Raw genomic sequence first — 27425 nt, 5'->3', positions numbered from 1 at the left:
TAGAATATGTATATTGCAAAAAACAAAACATTTAATTTGCAGTGTACAAACTTAACTTGATGTTATGCTATTGGACCAAAAACAGATCTAATTAATTCATCTATATGGGCCAAATAATGATGATCCACGCTTCTTCAAAAATATATACAGTATAATAATCTATTGAGCTCATAAGTAACAAATTAATATATTATTATGCTGGAAGATTATAATACAGCTTAAAGTACTTCAATGTATCATGAAGGAAATCACACTACAAGCTATCACCCTCATGCACTGGGATTCTCTGCCTCTAACCCTATTACAGGGGCTGAGTCACTGGCTTACTGGGACTCTTTCATACTGTCCCTGGGAGGGGTGCGTCACTTGAGTGGGTTGAGTCACTGATGTGATCTTCCTGTCTGGGTTGTGCCCTGGCGTAGATCTTTGTGGGCTATACTCGGCCTTGTCTCAGGATGGTAAGTTGATGGTTGAAGATATCCCTCTAGTGGTGTGGGGGCTGTGCTTTGGCAAAGTGGGTGGGGTTATATCCTTCCTGTTTGGCCCTGTCCGGGGGTGTCCTCGGATGGGGCCACAGTGTCTCCTGACCCCTCCTGTCTCAGCCTCCAGTATTTATGCTGCAGTAGTTTGTGTCGGAGGGCTAGGGTCAGTTTGTTAGATCTGGAGTGCTTCTCCTGTCCTATTCGGTGTCCTGTGTGAATTTAAGTGTGCACTCTCTAATTCTCGCTTTCTTTCTCTGTCTCTGAGGACCTGAGCCCTAGGACCATGCCTCAGGACTACCTGACATGATGACTCCTTGCTGTCCCCAGTCCACCTGGCCGTGCTACTGCTCCAGTTGCAACTGTTCTGCCTTATTATTATTGGACCATGCTGGTCATTTATGAACATTTGAACATCTTGGCCATGTTCTGTTATAATCTCCACCCGGCACAGCCAGAAGAGGACTGGCCACCCCACATAGCCTGGTTCCTCTCTAGGTTTCTTCCTAGGTTTTGGCCTTTCTAGGGAGTTTCCTAGCCACCGTGCTTCTACACCTGCATTGCTTGCTGTTTTGGGGTTTTAGGCTGGGTTTCTGTACAGCACTTGGAGATATCAGCAGATGTACGAAGGGCTATATAAATACATTTGATTTGATTTGATGCACCTAAGGAGATCCCAAATATCATGACTACATTAGAAGTAGTCAATACATGAATATGGAGGCTGGAAAGCCGTGAAATAGTGAGATATACATGGAGGAGGTTTAATCAAGCTAGCCGTCTTGATTACTTCCTTATCTCATTTTTGCTGGCATCAAAATTGTAAAAAGTATTAATAGGAGACAGAATGCGATCGGACAATCATCTAATTGAACTCACATTGAACTCGCAGGTAGATGGCAATAAAAACTGTACTATGGACCCAAAAAATAAGTTAGAGGAAAAACAAAAGAATTGGAGTAACAATTATATCATGTTCGTCATAGTGAGCAGATGATTTGAATACATTCTTCTTTTAATAACAAAGAGGAAGTCAGTTAAGAACAAATTCTTATTTTCAATGATGGCCTAGGAACAGTGGGTTAACTGCCTGTTCAGGGGCAGAAAGACAGATTGGTACCTTGTCAGCTTGGGGATTTGAACTTGCAACCTTCCGGTTACTAGTCCAACGCTCTAACCACTAGGCTACCCTGCCGCCCCAGTGCTGAAACATGAGTGGTGAAACAGGCAACTACACATAGACAACAACCCACCAACTATTCAAGGCATATGGCTACCTAAATATGGTCCCCAATCAGAGCCAACGATAAACAGCTGCCTCTGATTGAGAACCAATCTAGGCAACCATAGACATAAAAACACCTAGACTGGAGAAATGCCATAAAACCCTAGACAGGACAAAAACACATATCATCCTCATCACACCCTGACCTAACCAAAATAATAAAGAAAACAAAGGTCAGGGCGTGACAGTATCCCCCCCCCCCCAAAGGTGCGGGACTCCCGGCCTTAAACCTTAACATATATGGGAGGGTCTGGGTGGGCCGTCGCTGGAGACCCCAGGCTGGGGACCGTCGCTGGAGACCCTGGGCTGGGGACCGTCGCTGGAGGTTCCGGGCTGAGGACCGTCGTTTGAGGTTCCGGACTGTGGCCCGTCATTGCAGGTTCCGGTCTATGGCCCTTCGTTGGAGGTTCCGGTCTGTGAACTGTCGCCGGACGCTCTGGACTGGGTACTGTCGCTGGATGTTCTGGACTGCCGAGGCGCACTGTAGGCCTGGTGCGTGGTGCCGGCACTGGTGGTACCGGACTGGGGACTCGCACCTCAGGGCGAGTGGGAGTAGCAGGATTGAGGCAATCTGTAATTTCGATTAAGACATTAATGAGCGAGCTAGGACGGACGTAGGCAATATAACTATTTGTTAAGCACTTTTGAAATGTACAGCAACAAAATACAGAACATGGGCCGTTCTTACAGTGTTCTCCCTGTACACCAAGGCAGAACAGTAGGATAAATAAAGGGGGCATATAAGACAATGAAAGCTCTTACAATATTCGATGATTACATTTCTCAAAAACAGGTTATAGGGTTACGTGTACCAACAAGTCAGAAAAGTAGGTGAAATTCAGAGGTAAGAATAGACCAAATTATTAGGGTGAGGCACATGGGCTACTAACAGCTTACTACACAACATACACTTAGTATTAATTCCTTAGCTACAGTATACATATCTCCCTGGCATATTACATCATTTATGCAGGCATTTTTGGACTCACCTTGTCGTGCTATGCTCACTTGAACAGGAAGGTGGCATGGTGGTCCTTTGTCATCAAAGTCTGGCATTCTCTGGATTTATAGTGCTTTCAAGACAACTAAGAACTCTGAATCATGATGATGTCAGGGATCTTCAGGTCGTAGCTCTAGAAAGAGGCCCGAGTTGGGTGAAAGTTCAAAGCATATTTTCCTAGTCATAGCTCATTTTTCCCGAGTTCCCAGGTGTCTTGAACTCACTAAAGTCAGATTTTGCAGTTTCGAGTTAACAATTGTTTGAGCTTGACACAAATCTTGCTTCATTGACAGCATGACCAAGGTTAAATGTTTATCATTTTAAATAGGAAAATATACCCTTAATCTTAGACTTGGGACCGCACAGCCACTCCACTGAATAGGACGCTAATGATTGCTTTGCAATGCTTGCAGTTAGCCATTGATTCCTTCCAAACCACTCATTGTTTAATTTGTGATTTCCAACTTGTAGTGTAATGTTTATGTCCAATGGCCGATGAGCCATACGTTTTTTTCTATAATTTCTCTTCATTATTTCTCTTCATATGACAAGGATTAAAAAGGATTTGCCAGTAGATTGTCGACTCGATTCATGATGATGACTGATAGCTAAGATTTTTGTGATGTTGACATGATCAGGCCAATCAAAGCTACTGTAGACATAACGTGATTTGACGTCATTTTATCTGTCCAATGACCTTGAACCTTCTTGGATGGGCAATTCTAATGTAACTCTATAGCAGCACCCAAGGGGCTAGAATTTTAGACTTGGCAATGACATTGTGACAGAACACTGAGCAAATCTGGACACAACGCTCCATATGTTTTGCTGGCTTGCCCCACCACCGCAAAAAGCACTGAGCTAGGCTGAAACACCTGCATTTTGAAGCTGCCTTACTCAAGAAAACAAAAAAGAGACCATGCGGCTTTATTAACTCAATGATATACAGTGGGGAGAACTAGTATTTGATACACTGCCGAGTATTTGATGCCAGCCTTGTGCAGGTCTACAATTTTATCCCTGATGTCCTTACACAGCTCTCTGGTCTTGGCCATTGTGGAGAGGTTGGAATCTGTTTGATTGAGTGTGTGGACAGGTGTCTTTTATACAGGTAACGAGTTCAAACAGGTGCAGTAAATACAGTTAATGAGTTGAGAACAGGAGGGCTTCTTAAAGAAAGACTAACAGGTCTGTGAGAGACGGAATTCTTACTGGTTGGTAGGTGATCAAATACTTATGTCATGCAATAAAATGCAAATGAATTACTTAAAAATCATACAATGTGATTGTCTGGATTTTCTTTTTAGGTTCCGTCTCTCACAGTTGAAGTGTACCTATGATAAAACATTACAGACCTCTACATGCTTTGTAAGTAGGAAAACCTGCAAAATCGGCAGTGCATCAAATACTTGTTCTCCCCATTGTATATATATTTTTTCACATTGTTTGCAAACTGAAATGTGACACGTATCGATGCCAAAATAACATGCAAAACAGGCAAGCTCCCCCCCAAAATAAAAATAATTATATATATATATATAATTTTAAAAAAATGCTAATAATGTGGGGCTTAAAACAGATGGGGCTCTGCAAAATATTTTAAGCATATGTTTCCTTTTCAGTCTCCTCCATCTCCACTGAATGATGTTAACTGTAAGGATTTCTTTCCTAATAATAATAATAAAGTACAATTAACAAATGTACAGAAAGACCTGTGTGAAGGCCAAATTACAGAGGAGGAAAAACTTGAGGCAATTAAATCATTTCAGTCTGGAAAAACACCAAGGCTTGATGGTACACCAGAAGAGTTATATCAGACCTTTTTTGATGTACTCAAAGATCGATTATTAGCATCTTCTAACTCCTATAAAATTGTAAACTTTCAGGTACTCAATAAGAAGGTCTGATTTCATTACTATTGAAACAGGACCCAGGTGGTAGGTATAAAGATCAAGTCCATTTAAAAAACAGGAGGCATCTTTCACTTTAAAATCCTGGCAAAATGCATAGCACATATAATTAAACAGGTTTTGCCAGATATTGTTCATCCTGATTAGACAGGTTTTTTTAGCTGGATGATATATTGGAGATAATATACGACAATTACTTGAAACAATTGAACATGATTGATTATTTAAAGAATACCAGGCCTTTGAAAAGGTGTTCGATAAAGTATGACTGGAATTTATGTATTAAATCATTTTGTCATTTTGTCTGTCATAGTTGAAGTTTTCCTATGATGACAATTACAGGCCTCTCTCATCTTTTTAAGAGGGAGAACTTGCACAATTGGTGGCTGACTAAATACTTTTTTTGCCCCACTGTATATTAAAGATACAAACTGGCTGAAAAGGATTGGCATAAATAGAAAAATATACCAGTTTGATTTGAGGACAGAAAATTCACAGCTGCATCATACAGGTTGCAAAATAAATGGGAAGAGATTTTCGATGCACTGACTACATGGCACATGGTATATGAACTGATACAAAGAAACAACATTCAACATTTCAAGTTTTTCAATTTAAATGACTGTACAAAATTCTGGCCACCAACAGAATGATACATATATGGGGCATACAACAATCTCAACTCTGTAGATTTAGCTGTAAAGAGACAGAATCAATAAATAATTTATTCTGGTATTGCCCCTATGTTGCTTGTTTCTGGTCACAGGTTCAGGAATGGTTAAAAAATCACAACATTCACTTAAAATTAATCTTACAAAATAGCCTTGTTGGGCGATTTGGAAAGCAATAGTCAGTCAATCAATAATATAACAATACTCATAGTAAAGGTGTTCATCTTTAGCTCACAATATGTGGATACTATACGATAACAAAAGTTTAAAATTCATGTAAAACATAACAGCACAATTGAAAAATGTATGGCACATGGAAACTAAACGAGGGTTGTCTACGGTGATAGGTGGGATGTGCTGAGAGTGGCTAAGGTGTGGGATTAAAGAGCTCATGTTCGGTAATGTATTAGTGTTATGTGATTGCTGTATAGAAAAGTACCATGTATGTCAAACGTATATTTGTCCCAAGATGGCATAGCAGTCAGACGTCCTTTGTCCTCGTTTTGTCTTGTCCCGTGTATATATATTTACATATTTTCTTTGCATATCTTTTTATATTTATTTTTTCTAAAAATCTCAACTTCAAAACACTCTCCTGCAACCCGCCTCACCAATTAAAAAAAAAGTATTATTCACATCAAATCTGAAATCCACAATCGAAGTTAGCCAGAAGCTAGCCAGTTTACTGGCTAACGTTAGTATTCAGCTAACCACGGTTGGTGGTCATCAGCTATCCTTTAGCTTGAAAAGCTATCACCAGTTTTGTACAACGCGACTCAGACCAGAGCATACCGGAACAATTTTACCTCCATATCCCCAGGTTTCTACCGAAAGCTCTGGACATTTATACCTGGATCTTGCAGCTAGCTAGCTGCTATCCGAGTGACTATTGGCTTACGTCGGTTCCGGAGCAAACATACATTATTCTGGAGCTAGCCAGCTGAAGAGTTCCATCAGCCACTCCTGGGTTACAATCACCTTGTTTTACTGCCGATGCGGAGCAACACCGGACCTTCACGACTGGACTACCGACATTATCTGCCCGTGGGAGTTATCCAACTGGCCCTTCCGTCACGACGTTACCTGAATGCCCATCTGCGGCCCGCTAATCGTTAGCTGTCTTATCGGCTGCTATCTGAATAGGTCTATCGTACAATTTTCTTGGATCACTATAACTATATCTGTTTTGCCAATTGGATTGGTCCCCTCTACCACATGGAACCTCACTAATCTACTGAAGGAAATGCATGAGGTGGCTAAAAACAGACCTCCATCCTCTGCCAGCTTGCTACCCATGGCCCGGCTAGCTGTCTGAATCGCATTGACCCCAACCAACCTCACTACTCACTGGAACTTTATGATCACTCGGCTAAGCATGCCTCTCCTTAATGCCAATATGCCTTGTCCATTGCTGTTCTGGTTAGTGTTTATTGGCTTATTTCACTGTAGAGCCTCTAGCCCTGCTCATTATACCTTATCCAACCTTTCAGTTACACCACCCACACATGCGATGACATCACCTGGTTTCAATTATGTTTCTAGATATGTCTCTCATCATCACTCAATGCCTAGGTTTACCTCCAATGTATTCACATCCTACCATGTACATTATACCTTGTACATTATACAATGTACATTATACCTTGTACATTATACCTTGAAGCTATTTTATCGCCCCCAGAAACCTCCTTTTACTCTCTGTTCCGGACGTCCTAGACGACAAATTCTCATAGCTTTTAGCCGTACCCTTATCCTACTCCTCCTCTGTTCCTCTGGTGATGTAGAAGTGAATCCAGGCCCTGCAGTGCCTAGCTCCACTCCTATTCCCCAGGCGCTCTATTTTGATGACTTCTGTAACCGTAATAGCCTTGGCTCCTTGCATGTTAACATTAGAAGCCTCCTCCCTAAGTTTGTTTTATTCACTGCTTTGGCACACTCTGCCAACCCGGATGTCCTAGCCGTGTCTGAATCCTGGCTTAGGAAGACCAGCAAAAACTCTGAAATCTCCATCCCTAAATACAACATTTTCAGACAAGATAGAATGGCCAAAGGGGGCAGTGTTGCAGTCTACTGCAGAGATAGCCTGCAGAGTTCTGTCCTTCTGTCCAGGTCTGTACCCAAACAATTTGAACTTCTACGTTTAAAAATCCACCTCTCTAAAAACAAGTCTCTCACCGTTAACACCTGCTATAGACCACCCTCTGCCCCCAGCTGAACTCTGGACACCATATGTGAACTGATTGCCCCCCCATCTATCTTCAGAGCTCGTGCTGCTAGATGACCTATACCGGAACATGCCTAACACCCCAGCCATCCTACAATGTAAGCTTGATGCCCTCAATCTCACACAAATGATCAATGAACCTCCTGGGTACCACCCCAAAGCCGTAAACACGGGCACCCTCATAGATATCATCCTAACCAACTTGCCCTCTAAATACACCTCTGCTGTTTTCAACCAAGATCTCAGCGATCACTGCTCATTGCCTGCATCCGTAATGGGTCAGCGGTCAAATCAAATCAAGTGTATTTATATAGCCCTTCGCACATCAGCTGATATCTCAAAGTGCTGTACAGAAACCAAGCCTAAAACCCCAAACAGCAAGCAATGCAGGTGTAAAAGCACAGTGGCTAGGAAAAACTCACTAGAAAGGCCAAAACCTAGGAAGAAACCTAGAGAGGAACCAGGCTATGTGGGGTGGCCAGTCCTCTTCTGGCTGTGCCGGGTGGAGATTATAACAGAACATGGCCGAGATGTTCAAATGTTCATAAATGACCAGCATGGTCAAATAATAATAATCACAGGCAGAACAGTTGAAACTGGAGCAGCAGCACAGCCAGGTGGACTGGGGACAGCAAGGAGTCATCATATCAGGTAGTCCTGAGGCATGGCCCTAGGGCTCAGGTCCTCCGAGAGAGAGAAAGAAAGAGAGAATTAGAGAATTAGAGAGAGCATACTTAAATTCACACAGGACACCGGATAGGACAGGAGAAGTACTCCAGATATGACAAACTGACCCTTGCCCCCGACATATAAACTACTGCAGCATAAATACTGGAGGCTGAGACAGGAGGGGTCAGGAGACACTGTGGCCCCATCCGAGGACACCCCCGGACAGGGCCAAACAGGAAGGATATAACCTCACCCACTTTGCCAAAGCACAGCCCCCACACCACTAGAGGGATATTTTCAACCACCAACTTACCATCCTGAGACAAGAGTATAGCCCACAAAGATCTCCGCCACGGCACGACCCAAGGGGGGGCGCCAACCAAGACAGGAAGATCACATCAGTGACAACCCACTCAAGTGACGCACCCCTCCTAGGGACAGTATGAAAGAGCCCCAGTAAGCCAGTGACTCAGCCCCTGTAATAGGGTTAGAGGCAGAGAATCCCAGTGGAAAGAGGGGAACCGACCAGGCAGAGACAGCAAGGGCAGTTCGTTGCTCCAGAGCCTTTCCGTTCACCTTCCCACTCCTGGGCCAGACTACACTCAATCATATGACCCACTGAAGAGATGAGTCTTCAGTAAATACTTAAAGGTTGAGACCGAGTTTGCGTCTCTCACATGGGTAGGCAGACCATTCCATAAAAATGGAGCTCTATAGGAGAAAGCCCTGCCTCCAGCTGTTTGCTTAGAAATTCTAGGGACAATTAGGAGGCCTGCGTCTTGTGACCGTAGCGTGCGTGTCGGTATGTATGGCAGGACCAAATCAGAGAGATAAGTAGGAGCAAGCCCATGTAATGCTTTGTAGGTTAGCAGTAAAACCTTGAAATCAGCCCTTGCCTTGACAGGAAGCCAGTGTAGGGAGGCTAGCACTGGAGTAATATGATCACATTTTTTGGTTCTAGTCAGGATTCTAGCAGCCGTATTTAGCACTAACTGAAGTTTATTTAGTGCTTTATCCGGGTAGCCGGAAAGTAGAGCATTGCAGTAGTCTAACCTAGAAGTGACAAAAGCATGGATACATTTTTCTGCATCATTTTTGGACAGAAAGTTTCTGATTTTTGCAATGTTACGTAGATGGAAAAAAGCTGTCCTTGAAACAGCCTTGATGTGTTCTTCAAAAGAGAGATCAGGGTCCAGAGTAACTCCAAGGTCCTTCACAGTTTTATTTGAGATGACTGTACAACCATCAAGATTAATTGTCAGATTCAACAGAAGATCTATTTGTTTCTTGGGACCTAGAACAAGCATCTCTGTTTTGTCTGAGTTTAAAAGTAGAAAGTTTGCAGCCATCCACTTCCTCATGTCTGAAACACAGGCTTCCAGCGAGGGCAATTTTGGGGCTTCACCATGTTTCATTGAAATGTACAGCTGTGTGTCTTCCGCATAGCAGTGAAAGTTAACATTATGTTTTCGAATGACATCCCCAAGAGGTAAAATATATAGTGAAAACAATAGTGGTCCTAAAATGGAACCTTGAGGAACACCAAAATGTACAGTTGATTTGTCAGAGGACAAACCATTCACAGAGACAAACTGATATCTTTCCGACAAATAAGATCTAAACCAGGCCAGAACTTGTCCGTGTAGACCAATTTGGGTTTCCAATCTTTCCAAAAGAATGTGGTGATCGATGGTATCAAAAGCAGCACTAAGGTCTAGGAGCACGAGGACAGATGCAGAGCCTCGGTCTGATGCCATTAAAAGGCTATTTACCACCTTCACAAGTGCAGTCTCGGTGCTATGATGGGGTCTAAAACCAGACTGAAGCATTTCGTGTACATTGTTTGTCTTCAGGAAGGCAGTGAGTTGCTGCGCAACAGCATTTTCAAAAACATTTGAGAGGAATGGAAGATTCGATATAGGCCGACAGTTTTTTATATTTTCTGGGTCAAGGTTTGGCTTTTTCAAGAGAGGCTTTATTACTGCCACTTTTAGTGAGTTTGGTACACATCCGGTGGATAGAGAGCCGTTAATTATGTTCAACATAGGAGGGCAAAGCACAGGAAGCAGCTCTTTCAGTAGTTCAGTTGGAATAGGGTTCAGTATGCAGCTTGAAGGTTTAGAGGCCATGATTATTTTCATCATTGTGTCAAGAGATATAGTACTAAAACACTTGAGTGTATCTCTTGATCCTAGGTCCTGACAGAGTTGTGCAGACTCAGGACAACTGAGCTTTGAAGGAATACGCAGACTTAAAGAGGAGTCCGTAATTTGCTTTCTAAGAATCATGATCTTTTCCTCAAAGAAGTTCATGAATATATTACTGCTGAATTGAAAGCCATCCTCTCTTGGGGAATGTTGCTTTTTAGTTAGCTTTGCGACAGTAACAAAAAGGAATTTCAGATTGTTCTTATTTTCCTCAATTAAGTTGGAAAAATAGGATGATCGAGCAGCAGTAAGGGCTCTTCGATACTACACGGTACTGTCTTTCCAAGCTAGTCAGAAGACTTCCAGTTTGGTGTGGCGCCATTTCCGTACCAATTTTCTGGAAGCTTGCTTCAGAGCTCGGGTATTTTCTGTACACCAGGGAGCTAGTTCTTATGAGAAATGTTTTTAGTTTTTAGGGGTGCAACTGCATCTAGGGTATTGCGCAAGGTTAAATTGAGTTCCTCAGTTAGGTGGTTAACTGATTTTTGTCTTCTGGCGTCCTTGGGTAGACAGAGGGAGTCTGGAAGGACATCAAGGAATCTTTGTGTTGTCTGTGAATTTATAGCACGACTTTTGATGTTCCTTGGTTGGGGTCTGAGCAGATTATTTGTTGCAATTGCAAACGTAATAAAATGGTGGTCCGATAGTCCAGGATTATGAGGAAAAACATTAAGATCCACAACACTTATTCCATGGGACAAAACTAGGTCCAGAGTATGACTGTGACAGTGAGTAGGTCCAGAGACATGTTGAACAAAACCCACTGAGTGATGATGGCTCCGAAAGCCCTTTGGAGTGTGTCTGTGGACTTTTCCATGTGAATATTAAAGTCACCAAAGATTAGAATATTATCTGCTATGACTACAAGGTCCGATAGGAATTCAGGGAACTCAATGAGGAACGCTGTATATGGCCCAGGAGGCCTGTAAACAGTAGCTATAAAAAGTGATTGAGTAGGCTGCATATATTTCATAACTAGAAGCTCAAAAGACGAAAACGCAATTTTTTTTTGTAAGTTGAAATTTGCTATCGTAAATGTTAGCAACACCTCCGCCTTTGCGGTATGCCCGGGGGATATGGTCAATAGTGTAGCCAGGAGGTGAGGCCTCATTTAACACAGTAAATTCATCAGGCTTAAGCCATGTTTCAGTCAGGCCAATCACATCAAGATTATGATCAGTGATTAGTTCATTGACTATAATTGCCTTTGAAGTAAGGTATCTAACATTAAGTAGCCCTATTTTGAGATGTGAGGTATCATGATCTCTTTTAATAATGACAGGAATGGAGGAGGTCTTTATCCTAGTGAGATTGCTAAGGCAAACACCGCCATGTTTAGTTTTGCCCAACCTAGGTCGAGGCACAGACACGGTCTCAATGGGGATAGCTGAGCTGACTACACTGACTGTGCTAGTGGCAGACTCCACTATGCTGGCAGGCTGGCTAACAGCACCCTATTTCATTGTGGAGCTAGAGGAGTTAGAGCCCTGTCTATATTGGTAGATAAGATGAGAGTACCCCTCCAGCTAGGATGGAGTCCGTCACTCCTCAGCAGGTCAGGCTTGGTCCTGTTTGTGGGTGAGTCCCAAAAAGAGGGCCAATTATCTACAAATGCTATCTTTTGGGAGGGGCAGAAAACAGTTTTCAACCAGCGATTGAGTTGTGAGACTCTGCTGTAGAGCTCATCACTCCCCCTAACTGGGAGGGGGCCAGAGACAATTACTCGATGCCGACACGTTTCTATCTGATTTACACGCTGAAGCTATGTTGCGCTCTCCTTCCGTGGTCAAGCGACCTCCACTCATCGCTGTCAAACGCTCCCTGAAACACTTCAGCGAACAGGCCTTTCTAATCGACCTGGCCCTGGTATCCTGGAAGGATATTGATCTCATCCCGTCAGTAGAGGATGCCTAGTTATTTTTTTTAAATGCCTTCCTCGCCATCTTAAATAAGCATGCCACATTCAAGAAATATAGAACCAGGAACAGATATAGCCCTTGGTTCTCTCCAGACCTGACTGCCCTTAATTAACCAACACAAAAACATCCTATGGCATTCTGCATTAGCATCGAACAGCCCCTGTGATATGCAGCTCTTCAGGGAAGTTAGAAACCAATATACACAGGCAGTTAGAAAAGCCAAGGCTAGCATTTTCAAGCAGATATTTGCCTCCTGCAACACAAACTCAAAAATGTTTTGGGACACCGTAAAGTCCATGGAGAATAAGAACAACTCTTCCCAGCTGCCCACTCCACTGAGGAAACTCTGTCACCACCGATAAATCCACTATAATTGAGAATTTCAATAAGCATTTTAGTACGGCTTGCCATGCTTTTCACCATGCTACCCCTAGACTCATCCAAGCCTTCCCCATTTCTCCTTCTCCCAAATCCAGTCAGCTGATTTTCTGAAAGAGCTGCAAAATCTGGACCCTTACAAAGCCGGGCTAGACAATCTGGACCCTTTCTTTGTAAAATTATCTGCTGAAATTGTTGCCACCCCTATTACTAGCCTGTTCAACCTCTCTTTCGTGTCGTCTGAGATTCCCAAAGATTGGAAAGCAGCTGCGGTCATCCCCCTCTTCAAAGGGGGGGACACTCTTGACCCAAACTGCTGCAGACCTATATCTATCCTACCCTGCCTTTCTAAGGTCTTCGAAAGCCAAGTCAACAAACGGATTACCGACCATTTCGAATCCCACCGCACCTTCTCCGCTATGTAATCTGGTTTCAGAGCTGGTCATGGGTGCACCTCAGCCATGCTCAAGGTCCTAAACGATATCTTAACCGCCATCGATAAGAAACAATACTGTGCAGCCGTATTCATTGACCTGGCCAACGCTTTCGACTCTGTCAATCACCGCATCCTCATCGGCAGACTCGATTGCCAAATCGGAGTGTCAAATCGGAGGGCCTGTTGTCTGTGCCTCTGGCAGTCTCCAGTCTCTATGGGGGTGCCACAGGGTTCAATTCTTGGGCCGACACTCTTCTCTGTATACATCAATGATGTCCCTCTTGTTGCTGGTGAGTCTCTGATCCACCGCTACGCAGACGACACCAATCTGTATACTTCTGGCCCTTCTTTGGACACTGTGTTAACAACCCTCCAGACGAGCTTCAATGCTATACAACTCTCCTTCCGTGGCCTCCAACTGCTCTTAAATCTTAAGTAAAACCAAATGCATGCTCTTCAACCGATCACTGCCTGCACCTGCCCGCCCGTCCAGCATCACTACTCTGGACGGTTCTGACTTAGAATATGTGGATAACAACAAATACCTAGGTGTCTGGTTAGATTGTAAACTCTCCTTCCAGACTCACATCAAACATCTCCAATCCAAAGTTAAATCTAGAATTGGCTTCCTATTTCGCAACAAAGCACCCTTCACTCATGCTGCCAAACATATCCTTGCAAAACTGACCATCCTACCGATCCTTGACTTCAGCGATGTCATTTACAAAATAGCCTCCAATACCCTACTCAATAAATTGGATGCAGCCTATCAGAGTGCCATCCGTTTTGTCACCAAAGCCCCATATACTACCCAACCACTGCGACCTGTACGGTCTCGTTGGCTGGCCCTCACTTCATACTCGTCGCCAAACCCACTGGCTCCAGGTCATCTACAAGACCCTGCTAGGTAAAGTCCCCCCTTATCTCAGCTCGCTGGTCACCATAGCAGCACCCACCTGTAGCACACGCTCCAGCAGGTATATCTCTCTGGTCACCCCCAAAACCAATTCTTCCTTTGGCCGCCTCTCTTTCCAGTTCACTGCTGCCAATGACTGGAACGAACTTAAAAAGTCTCTGAAACTGGAAACACTTTTCTCCCTCACTAGCTTTAAGCACCAGCTGTCAGAGCAGTTTACAGATTACTGCACCTGTACATAGCCCATCTTTAATTTAGCCCAAACAACTACCTCTTCCCCTACTGTACTCATCTATTTATTTATTTTGCTCCTTTGCACCCCATTATTTCTATTTCTACTTCGCACATTCTTCCACTGCAAATCTACCATTCCAGTGTTTTACTTGCTATATTGTATTCACTTCGCCACCATAGCCTTTTTTTTTTGCCTTTGCTTCCCTTATCTAACCTCATTTGCTCACATCGTATGTAGACTTATTTTTTTACTGTATTATTGACTGTATGTTTGTTTTACTCCATGTGTAACTCTGTGTTGTTGTATGTGTCGAACTGCTTTGCTTTATCTTGGCCAGGTCGCAATTGTAAATGAGAACTTGTTCTCAACTTGCCTACCTGGTTAAATAAAGGTGAAATAAAAAATAAAAAAATATGTAAAGTCTGATATGCAAAATGTATATATAGCAAAAAAGCTGTAAAAACAAAAAACATATATTTGTGTCCTTCAAAGAGTGGGTGGGTTGTGGTTGGGTTAATATAAAAAAAGACAAAATAATAATAACTGAACATGATGAACAGGAATGACATTTACTCTTACGGGTGGCTACAAATAGTTATATGAAAGCCATGTCCCTAATAGGCCACCCCTCCTGAAGATAACCTATGATTGCATTAAAAAGACCCAGCTGCTGAGTCAACCCAACTGATGGTTCAAATAAAAACTAATCCAAACAACCCAACCTAACTGGATCGTTCAAAATAACCCAGTGTGTGTTCTGTCCAATATTTACCCAGCACGGGGTTACCAAATAACCCACATTACAACATAGACAGATATACTGTATGACCAGGCAGCTCTACGGAATCTCTGGTTCATGTAGACCATTCTCATTAATAACAGAAAAATAACCTTTCTTTGCACTTTCGGAGAAAGAAAAAAAATGCACAGCCAGTGCAAGGATTGTGGAACGCCGAGAAACCAGTATCATTCTGAATGTTAACAGATAATAAATTGGGCCCCATCTCTCCTCTACACTGCTTTCGCTCTACCTCTCACTCTCTCACTTTCACTCAATTATATCCACATGTAGTTGTTACTAGCATGTTCAGGAAAGTGAGCGCTAAATACTTTGGAGAGGTGGGTTTCCCTAACACATAGTGAAAGCTAAATTGGTCTCTGAGACCTATGTTTGGGTTAGGGTCCTATCAGACTGTGGAATGTGTGTTAGTACAGAGGTGTTGTTGAATGTGTGTGTGTGTGCGCGGAGACTATCAATATGGAAATTTACTACGCAAAACTTCAAACACAGCTCATAATAATGTACTATTTAACCTTAATCATTACTACTTTTGTGTGTCTCCTAGACTACACTGGAATCATACTATATATATATATACAGTGGGGCAAAAAAAGTATTTTGTAGGATTTTTAATTAATTTATTTGCAAATTATGGTGGAAAATAAGTATTTGGTCAGCAACAAACAAGCAAGATTTCTGGCTCTCACAGACCTGTAACTTCTTCTTTAAGAGGCTCCTCTGTCCTCCACTCGTTACCTGTATTAATGGCACCTGTTTGAACTTGTTATCAGTATAAAAGACACCTGTCCACAACCTCAAACAGTTACACTCCAAACTCCACTATGGCCAAGACCAAAGAGCTGTCAAAGGACACCAGAAACAAAATTGTAGACCTGCACCAGGCTGGGAAGACTGAATCTGCAATAGGTAAGCAGCTTGGTTTGAGAGCAATGATTAGGAAATGGAAGACATACAAGACCACTGATAATCTCCCTCGATCTGGGGCTCCACGCAAGATCTCACCCCGTGGGGTCAAAATGATCACAAGAACGGTGAACAAAAATCCCAGAACCACACGGGGGAACCTAGTGAAGGACCTGCAGAGAGCTGGGACCAAAGTAACAAAGCCTACCATCAGTAACACACTACGCCGCCAGGTACTCCTGCAGTGCCAGACGTGTCTCCCCGCTTAAGCCAGTACATGTCCAGGCCCGTCTGAAGTTTGCTAGAGAGCATTTGGAAGATTCAGAAGAAGATTGGGAGAATGTCATATTGTCAGATGAAACCAAAATATAACTTTTTGGTAAAAACTCAACTCGTCGTGTTTGGAGGACAAAGAATGCTGAGTTGCGTCTCCAGATCTCAACCCCATAGAAAATCTTTGGAGGGAGTTGAAAGTCCGTGTTGCCCAGCAACAGCCCCAAAACATCACTGCTCTAGAGGAGATCTGCATGGAGGAATGGGCCAAAATACCAGCAACAGTGTGTGAAAACCTTGTGAAGACTTACAGAAAACGTTTGACGTCTGTCATTGCCAACAAAGGGTATATCACAAAGTATTGAGATAAACTTTTGTTATTGACCAAATCCACCATAATTTGCAAATAAATTCATAAAAAATCCTACAATGTGATTTTCTGGATTTTTTTCTTCTCAATTTGTCTGTCATAGTTGAAGGGTACCTATGATGAAAATTACAGGCCTCTCTCATCTTTTTAAGTGGGAGAACTTGCACAATTGGTGGCTGACTAAATACATTTTTGCCCCACTGTGTATATATATATATATATATATATATATATATATATATTACACTGATGAGGATGGATGCAGGGCACTAGTACACATATAGCACATATAGCACCCGATCTGTTTCACCTGTCTTTGTGATTGTCTCCACCCCCCTCCAGATGTTGCCCATCTTCCCCATTTTCCCCTGTGTATTTATACCTGTGTTCTCTGTTTGTCTGTTTGCCAGTTCTTTTTGTTCATTCATACCTACCAGAGTTTTTCCCCTTGCTCCTGTCCTGTCTATAGTGCCTGTTTTCATGTTTTCCCGGTTTTGATCTTTCTGCCTGCCCTGACCCTGCCTTCCATCCCGTACCTTTGCCCCACTATGGATTACCGACCTCTGCCTGACCTGACTCTTAGCCTGCCTGCCGTCCTGCTTTTTTCACTGCCCGTGTTCGATTTAATAAGCTTTTGTTACTTCGACATTGTCTGCACCTGGGTCTTACCTTCAAAAGTGTTACTAATAATGTGGAAAGAAAGTCTAAATCGCAGAAAGTCTAGATCTGTCAAACTGGTCATCTCAAGAAAGACTAATCATATCTTAAGATCTTGTAAGGTTTATTGGAGACTTCTTTGGGCTTACGATTGTATTTATCACTAACAATCTGGTGGAAATATGTTATGTACACATATACTAAACAATATTACTGTAACTATGCAAACAGACCCTGTTATGCAACACTATAGACATAAAAATTGGTAGATAGCTTTTGTCCCCATAGTGCCAACTTTTGATTGTTCTTTTAATTTGTTTTTGTTTGTTTGTTTGGGGTTTTATTTTTAACATTGAAAGTTTTCGGTTCTTTAGCCATGGGAATGATTTTAAATTGCATCCAAAATGGCTCCCTTTTCCCTATATAGTGCAATACATTTGACCATGGGCCAATAGGGTTCTGGTCAAAAGTAGTGCACTAGCATGCCTTTAGTCTTGACTCTTCTTTGCCTAGCCTAGTCCTACAGATGTCAGAACTGTGAACACAGGTCTTTCTCTCTCCTTTCCACAAATATTTGAGGTGAACTGAAATTAGAACAGGAAAGGGGCCAAGTCTTTGAATCTCACGCCATTCATTGGCACGTGCTAACCTTCTTCGGTTTAACATTTCTTTTTTCCCCCTCCGACTCTTTTTTATTTTTCCCCTCCAACAGGAGACGGTAAGTCTCTGAAAGCTATCATTCTGGGATTTGACCGCTTGTGTGTGTGCGTGTGTGTGAGAGCAGGAAAACGAGCCTGGCACTCTTCCTGAGTGGCCTGCGGCGGAAATAGTGTAATAAGACAGGCCAGGGGTGTGTGGTTAAAAATAACCAGCATATAAAAGCCTAGAGCAGGAGCAGAATCCCACTCACTCTTACACACACACTCCCTCATCACTGACTCTTTAGCATGACGTCCTACCTGCCTAGCCTGTGTAGCTCTCCCTCGCTCTCCCGCTCCAGCTCATGACAGAGATGATATAAATGTAACACCCAGATAAGGAATGGGTTACAATGGAATTGACAGCCCTCTCTGTGTAGTGAAGGGTAGGATGTGTACCAGTAAGTCAGACCTATAGTACCAGTCAAAAGTTTGGACACACCTACTCATTCAAGGATTTTTCTTTATTTTACAATGGTCTACATTGTAGAATAATAGTGAATACATCAAAACTATGAAATAATACATGAAATCATGTAGTAATTAAAAAAAGTGTTAAACAAATCGAAATATATTTTATATTTGAGATTCTTTTAAGTAGCCACTCTTTGCCTTGATGACAGCTTTGCACACTCTTGGCAGTCTCTCATCCAACTTTACCAACAGTCCCGAAGGAGTTCCCACATATGCGGAGCACCTGTTCGCCTCTTTTCCTTCACTCCGTGGTTCAACTCATCCCAAATCATCTCAATTGGATTGTAGCCCTTACACAGCCTGGAGGTGTGTTTGGTCATTGTCCTGTTGAAAAACAAATTATATTCCCACGAAGCGCAAACCAGACGGGATGGCTTATCACTGCAGAATGCTGTGGTAGCCATGCTGGTTAAGTGTGCCTTCAATTCTAAATAAATAACAGACAGTGTCACCAGCAAAGCACCCCCACACTTCTTCTTCTATGCTTCACGGTGGGAACCACACATGCTGAGATCATCCGTTGACCTACTCTGCGTCTCACTAAGACACGGCAGTTGGAACCAAAAATCTCACATTTGGACTCATCAGACCAAAGGACAGACATCCATTGCCCATTGTTCGTGTTTCTTGGCCCAAGCAAGTCTCTTCTTCTTATAGGTGTCCTTCAGTAGTGGTTTCTTTGCAGCAATTTGAGCATGAAGGCCTGATTCACACAGTCTCGAACTCAGTCTTGAACTCTGTGAAGCATTTATTTGGGCTGCAATCTGAGGCTGGTAACTAATGAACTTATCCTCTGCTGCAGAGGTAACTCTGGGTCTTCCTTTACTGTGGCGGTCCTCATGAGAGCCAGTTTCATCATAGTGCTTGATGGTTTTTGTGACTGCACTTGAAGAAACTTTCAAAGTTCTTGACATTTTCTGGATTAACTGACCTTCATGTCTTAAAGTAATGATGGACTGTCATTTCTCATTGCTCAGTTGAGCTGTTCTTGTCAAAATATGGACTATCTTCTGTGTACCACCCCTACCTTGTCACAACTCAACTGATTGGCTCAAATGTATTAAGGAAAGAAATTCCACAAATTAACTTAACAAGGCACTGTTAATTGAAATGCATTGAAATGCATTCCAGGTGACTACCGCATGAAGCTGGTTGAGGGAATGCCAAGAGTGTGCGAAGCTATCATCAAGGCAAAGGGTGGCTATTTGAAGAAAATCAAATGTTAAATATATTATGATTTGTTTAACACTTTTTTGGTTAAAACATGATTGTGTCCAAACTTTTGACTGATACAGTATATAGTATTTATTCCTTCTAGTCGGTGCATAGTTGTGAAATTGTATTTTTTTATTGCCCAATAGTCAAACTATTGTGTAAATATTTAATTCAAGGAAAACCAGCTCTTTGGGCGCTACTCGTTCTGTGGAATCATTACTCATCAACATACAACCCTGTCACTGTCACTAAAAACAACAAGATCATATCTGGTTCCTCTCCAGCAGACTTATAGCCAAATAACTCCGACCTACATAGTCAAGCAAATTAAACTCAATTAGCTCGATTGGTCTATGCGAATGCCCTACTCCTCTGCATCCTCAAGACATTTGATCAATCATGGTCCATTTCATCCCTTTATTAATGAATTGTACCTCAAAGATGCAACTAAAAAACGAATGGAAGAAAACTGTCCAAAACAAGCTTCAGTGAAGAGTCATTGTTGAGGTAGCCTCGTTCAACCATCCTGATCTCGCAAGCTTTACATGAGAGCTCAGCGGTTAGGATGGCGGATCAGGCTTTTGTTGAGAAGGCCTTTTGCTCATTTAGGACTTTTTGATTGTAGAATGTAAGTCAAGTAAGTCAAGTCTCACTCTGTTTGAATCAAGCTGAGTTCCTCACCCTCTCGTTAGCTACAAGCATACTGTTCAGTGTCACATAGCTTAGAGAGAGCTGTCTGGTTGTGTCCCAAAAGGTGCCGTATTCCCTATGTAGTGCACTCTTTTTGACCAGGACCCATAGGGCTCTGGTCAAAAGTAGTGCATTATGTAAGAAATAGGGTTGCATCTGGGACGGAACTGTCTGATTCACACCCTGAGAGGAAGTGGGTAGACAGAAGACCACTCTCACTGGTGGCTGTTTAGGGACAAGTGTTAGGGTTAGGGCCAGGGTTAGGGTCAGACGGTCAGGCACTCACATACACACACACACACACATGCACACATGCAAACACACTCTTCCGATTCCTTTCCAGGACTACTGGAACTGACGCACGTTCCGCAGAACAAAACACATACTCCAGCAAAAAAAGTCCACAGACAAAAGAAGAAGAGAAACTTGAATCTCTCAGCAAGCAATAATGCTGTTCAGAGAGATTGTGATATCGGAAAACACCTTTTATACCTTATATATATATATATATATATATATATATATCTTATACCTGTGTAGTAAAGCAATAACAACATTGTTACAAAGTAATTAGAGGTTGTAATGACAGTTAGCCCAAACATCTACAATCAATGGATCTATGTGTCAGTTGTACGCCTAACTGTATTATTGTTGAGATAACATAAGTAAGATAAAAGTGAGATAAAAAAATATGAGCGTTTTGTTTGTCACAATAACATGATAGAATGTGTCACAATAACAAGATATCTGAGATAAAAAAGACTGTTGAAATACCACGACCTAATTAGCCCCCAAGACTACTGGCATCAAAAGCAGAACAGGCAAATATTGCTTTCTTCTTGTTGGCAGACTTCTATTGGTAAAACACAGAAAAACAAAACAACATACTTGGTAAGGAAAACAATAGTGTCGGGTCGGAGCTCCTCGGGCCTTCATAAATGAAACCAATGGCACTAAAGGCAGTAATGCAAATGTCATCAACCCCATCACCATACTGACCACCGATTCCAACCACCATTCATTACTTACAACTGAATGGGTTGGGTCATACAAGCCATCAAATACCTCCAACTTTTCCGGTTTAAATGTGACATCCCAGGCATACAAACAGTAAAGAACACCTACTAAAGGGTAAAACAATAAATAAATTGAGACACAGCTGCATTCAAGAAATTGGTTTGATGGGAAGTCTTGATGTCATCAGCCTCCCCTTCCTTGAGGAACAATAGAGGAGAAAAAAAGAACAAAAGAGGACCCCACTTGTGCTATGTCATCACTTACCTGGGCCACTAATTGAGATGTGCCTTTTGTTAAGTAAAGGAGACTGGGGTGCTATTGGGAAAACAGTTTCAGATGATCCTGGCACCTGATATAGTTGCATTTAGGCAAGTCTGCTGAGCAGTGACAAAGCATCCTAGCACTAATGAAAGTCAAGGAGCCATAGCTAAGGTTTGTGCCACAAGTCTACTAATTTCTCTTAAGTGGAGAATTTATATTTTCTCCCTCTCTCACCTGTCCATCTCGTCATTTGAATTCTATGCTGTCACTGTCACTTGTCCACTCATGCTTAACATTATTGTCATCTATCACCCACCAGGTGCCCTTGGAGAGTTCCTCAATGAGCTTGACACCTTGATAAGCTAATTTCCTGATGATGGCTCATCGCTCTTCAAACTTGGCAACTTCAACCTCCCGACGTCTGCCTTCAATTCATTTCTTTCCAACTCTCTCTTTCCCCTACTTGCCTCTTTTGACCTTACCCTTTCCCAATCGCCTCCAACTCACAAGGCAGGCAATACGCTTACCCTCATCTTTACTAGAGGATGCTCGCCTACTGATCTCACTGCAACCTCCATTCAGGTCTATGATCACTACTTTGTTTCCTTTTCTGTCTCCCTTTCCTCCAAATCTAACCACTCTGCCCCTACCCAGATGGTCATGTGCCATCGCAATCTTAGCTCTTTCTCTACCACTACGCTCTCCTCTTCTATCCTATCATCTCTCCCTTCTGCTCACTCCTTCTCCCTCATGTCTCCTGATTCTGCCTATTCGACCCTACTTTCCTCCCTTTCAACATATTCCCAGTGGGTCAGAAGTTTACATACATTTAATTAGCGTTTGGTAGCATTGCTTTCAAATTGTTTAACTTGGGTCAAACATTCCAGGTAGCCTTCCACAAGCTTCCCACAATAAGTTGGGTGAATTTTGGCCCATTCCTCCTGACAGAGCAGGTGTAATTGAGTCAGGTTTGTAGGGCTTCTTGCTCGCACACACGTTTTCAGTTCTGCCCACAAATGTTCTATAGGCTTGAGGTCAGGGCTTTGTGATGGCCACTCCAATATCTTGACTTTGTTGTCCTTAAGCCATTTTGCCACAACTTTGGAAGTATGCTTGGGGTCATTGTCCATTTGGAAGACACATTTGCAACCAACCTTTAACTTTCTGACTGATGTCTTGAGATGTTGCTTCAATATATCCACATAATGTTCCGTCTTCATGATGCCATCTATTTTGTGAAGTGCACCAGTCCCTCCTGCAGCAAGGCTCCCCCACAACATGATGCTGCCACCCTCGTGCTTCATGGTTGGGATGGTGTTATTCGGCTTGCAAGCCTCCCCCTTTTTCCTCCAAACATAACATTATGGCCAAACAGTTATATTTTTTGTTTCATCAGACCAGAGGACATTTCTCCAAAAAGTACGACCTTTGTCCCCATGTGCAGTTGCAAACCATAGTCTGGCTTTTTTATGGAGGTTTTGGAGCAGTGGCTTCTTCCTTTCTGAGAAGCCTTTCAGGTTATGTCGATATAGGACTCGTTTCACTGTGGATATAGATACTGTTGTACCTGTTTCCTCCAGCATCTTCACAAGGTCCTTTGCTGTTGTTCTGGCATTGATTCACACTTTTTGCACCAAAGTACGTTTATCTCTAGGAGACAGAAAGCATCTCCTTCCTGAGCTGTATGAAGGTTGCGTGGTCCCATGGTGTTTATACTTGCATACTATTGTTTGAACAGATGAATGTGATACCTTCGGGCCTTTGGAAATTGCTCCCAAGGATGAACCAGATCTTGGCTGATTTATTTAGATTTTTCCATGATGTCAAGCAAAGAGGCACTGAGTTTGAAGGTAGGCCTTGAAATACATCCACAGGTACACCTCCAATTGACTCAAATTATGTCAGAAGCTTCTAAAGCCATGATATAATTTTCTGGAATTTTCCAAGCTGTTTAAAGGCACAGTCAACTTAGTGTATGTCAACTTCTAACCCAACGGAATTGTGATACAGTGAATTATAAGCAAAATAATCTGTCTGTAAACAATTGTTGGAAAAATTACTTGTGTCACGCACAAAGTAGATGTCCTAACCGACTTGCCAAAACTATAGTTTGTTAACAAGACATTTGTGGAGTGGTTGAAAAACAAGTTTAAATCACTCCAATCTAAGTGTATGTAAATTTACGGCTTCAACTGTATGTGTAACCAAGGGTGTAATCTTTACACCGATTTTGTTGCAAAACGTTTAGTCTGTTTTGCAACAGAGTTTATATTTGACCAATTCAGTTAGGTCCCTCCCCGTTTCGTTTGCTCCATTTGCTTCCCTTTGGTTCCCTTTGGTTCTTAAACAGTAAACAGTTTCCGTAATGAATACACCCCTGCTTGCAAGTATTTGCCAACTTTCGAGTCTTTTACAACCCTGTTGTGCTGAAAAGCTCCCCCCTCCCCCTTCACGTGAATGTGCACGCACTCAATTCTTCATTGCTGCGACTTGCTTGCTGGTTGAGATTTCTGATCACATTAGGCTGCATTTGATTTGATTTGTTATGTCTGCAGTTTTCGCTTTGGCTATTTGTTTAATATAACACACATACATTAATTATTAATTTGGCTGAAGTTTGTTCTGTAGAAAGCATTTGACTTTGTTGTGTGCCACAGAAAGCATTTGACTTTAGCTACAATATAAGGAAATGATCTTGCCTGCCGAACCCCCCTTCTATCTTGGGACTGCAAGGCCTGGCACACTTTTTGGCTACCTATCATGCCCTCTGATTGTGTGCCACTGGAAGTATTCGACTAGTCCCAAAAGGAATTGATTATTTAAGCAATAATAGTTTTCAGAGCCCTCTACTATTCTCTCTAAACATCCCTCAATCCCCCATCCCATCTTGCTTTTCCTTCATTTTTTTAACACTTTTTCTGTTTAAGATTTTAAGAATGTAGGTAGAGTAGTAATAATAATAATAATAATAATTATACTCTGTGCAAAAAAGAAAATTCTAATATATAAGTCAACATGAGTGCATATCCATAATCACAGTAAACTGTTGTAATAATAGAAAAAAATAAGAAAAAATGTATAAATGTGTAATAATTGAATAAACAAAACTATGACTGAATGTGCCTCCTTGAAGAATCCTCTTCCCAATAGGTCCCTTCATCCTCAATAGGACACCCCCAGCACCTCCACCATCCCCATCAACCTCCCCTCACCTCACCCCACCCCACCCCTGAACCACAAAACACAATAATGACAATCATTTAAATAAAAAATATATACCAAGATATATATCCACACACGTACAGTACATATAGATAAACATTTTCACTATACACTCAACATATCTCTTTTCCTACATTAGATATGCGGGTGACATTTCCACCTGGATGACAGCATATAATCAGCAAGATGGAGATGCTCTTCATCTGAGAGAATGCCTGCCCATTCTTAGAATTCAGATAATCTGAGATGATCACATGTAATTTACATTCCAACCCTAATCTGAACGTTCTGCTTCTTCCTCCACACCATCCAGCGATGCCCCAAAGATGCTAAATCAGAGCCTGTCAGCTCCAGTTTTGACTACTTCAAATCACACCCTGTTGGAATCCCTGCATTCTCAGATTCCCCTCTGTTATTAATCTCTATATTGCAATCAATTAAGTGTTTCATAATGCTGTACTTTAATTAACATATATGTTCAGATCATTCCGGAGAGATAAGGGGTGTTATATCTCCAGGGGGGGTGGTAATTCCTCACCCATGCCACACCCACACTCCAGGTGGGTGTGGTAATTCCTCACCCATGCCAACAAAATGCTACTTCTTGTGTGACTTTTGCCTTGAAAGTAAGTATAAAAGTAATGCACAATTAACCTACTGAAAGTGTACTGACTACAAGGCAAAACAGAACAGAATATTATATCTGTGTCGTTGTATACTTGCGAATTAGAATCTTAAGTGTAACATAATTTTGTTGGGGAAAACTGAAATGCCCATCAAATTTCTTTCCCAGTTTGCTGAATGTGTTCTGAAGGAGGAGTCAATTGTCTTTTCAAATACAGACAAAGATGTTAATTAACATCATGAGAGAAGAAATAGCAGTCACTCTCCCCCAAAACACTGGTATGTTCAATTTCTAATTTAATATAATGGTAGATAAAAAAAAAAAAAACATTTATATGGATCTTTCAAAGTTATCTTTGATCAAACTTCTGACTCGATGGCCACTAAAACACATGTATTTAAATAATGATGTTAAAAGAAAGCTATACTATTCCCTTGGCCCTGTTCGCTCAGAAAAATACATGTAAAGATGTGTAAACTACTTGACATTATGTTTCGCTAGATGACCTGAGCCAACTGTGCCACTTCTGTGGGGAGGTGGACAATAATGAGAAAGACATTAACTGGGTGGAGTACGAATTTGTATAAGCAGAAATATTTCTAGAGGTAGTATCATCCGCTTTGTCTGATAATGAAATAATTGTAATTCAAGAAATTGAATTTCTTTTAAATATATTAAAATTTTTTATCATAAATTTCAGATTGGTTGTGACCGCTGCCCACGATGGTTCCACCAGTCCATCATTGGAGGATTATGTCTACGCTGCCTGTCAGGACTAGGTTAGGCTTGAGTTCCAGTTGACGATATCACCTGGAAAACGTTGCATAAAAAGTGGACTAAATGTTTAGTCGAGCTGTTGCAGCTTTCCAATATTTGTTTATGTTATTTATCTTTTTATATTTGATGTATTGTCATTTTCTATCTCATTATGCAAAGATCAACATTTGTATTTCTTATTTAGTGTTTGTTAACAAACTTAACTTTCTGTGATGTTTTTGTGTTATTGTGTGAATATTTGTGTATTATCTTTATTTTCTTAACATTACTAAATGTTTCTTTATACTCAAATGTTGCTTTCTGTGGCACACACTACTGGTCAACATGAGCTTCCAAAATTATTCTAATTTCCTTAATTTTGTGGCTAGAGTCAAATACTTTCTGTGGCACACATCAGAGTCAAATACTTTCTATAGAACAAACATCACGTCAGGATAGGCAAACTAATGAATAATTAATGTATGTGTGTTATATTAAACATAGAGGAGGGAGTAAAATAGGCAAGCAATAAACATTTCAGAACTACTACTAGTCGAATAAGACATGGGAGAGATGACTAATTTTGGCAAAGAGATTTATTTATAGACTAATAGACTTGAAACAAATAGCCAAACCAAAACTTCAGACATTACTAGTGCCTCCCCCGTGATCAAACCGACATAAAAAATGTAATGAAACGTGGCCTAATGTGATCAGAAATCTCAACTAGCAAGCAAGTCGCAGCAATGAAGAATTGCGTCTGGCAGGGGGGAGCTTTTCGGCACCACACCGGCTGCGTCATCATTGTGGAGGGAGGTTCCCCAGAGCTTTATAGGCTCACCTGAAAGGCAGAGTGGGGAGAGAGACAGACAGCAACACAATTAAACCCAACCAACTCATGAGAAAACAAAAAGATAATTATTTCCAATGTGTCAAGTAATTAACAAAAAAAGAGCAAACTAGAATGCTATTTGGCCCTAAACAGAGAGTACACAGTTGCAGAATACCTGACCACAGTGACTAACCCAAACTTAAGGAAAGCTTTAACTATGTACAGACTCAGTGAACATAGCCTCGCTATTGAGAAAGGCCACCGTGGGCAGACCTGGCTCTCAAGAGAAGACAGGCTATGT

Source organism: Oncorhynchus tshawytscha, linkage group LG28 (genome assembly GCF_018296145.1).
Source record: "Oncorhynchus tshawytscha isolate Ot180627B linkage group LG28, Otsh_v2.0, whole genome shotgun sequence".
Lineage (NCBI taxonomy): Eukaryota > Metazoa > Chordata > Actinopteri > Salmoniformes > Salmonidae > Oncorhynchus > Oncorhynchus tshawytscha.
This window is presented reverse-complemented; position numbering follows the sequence as displayed.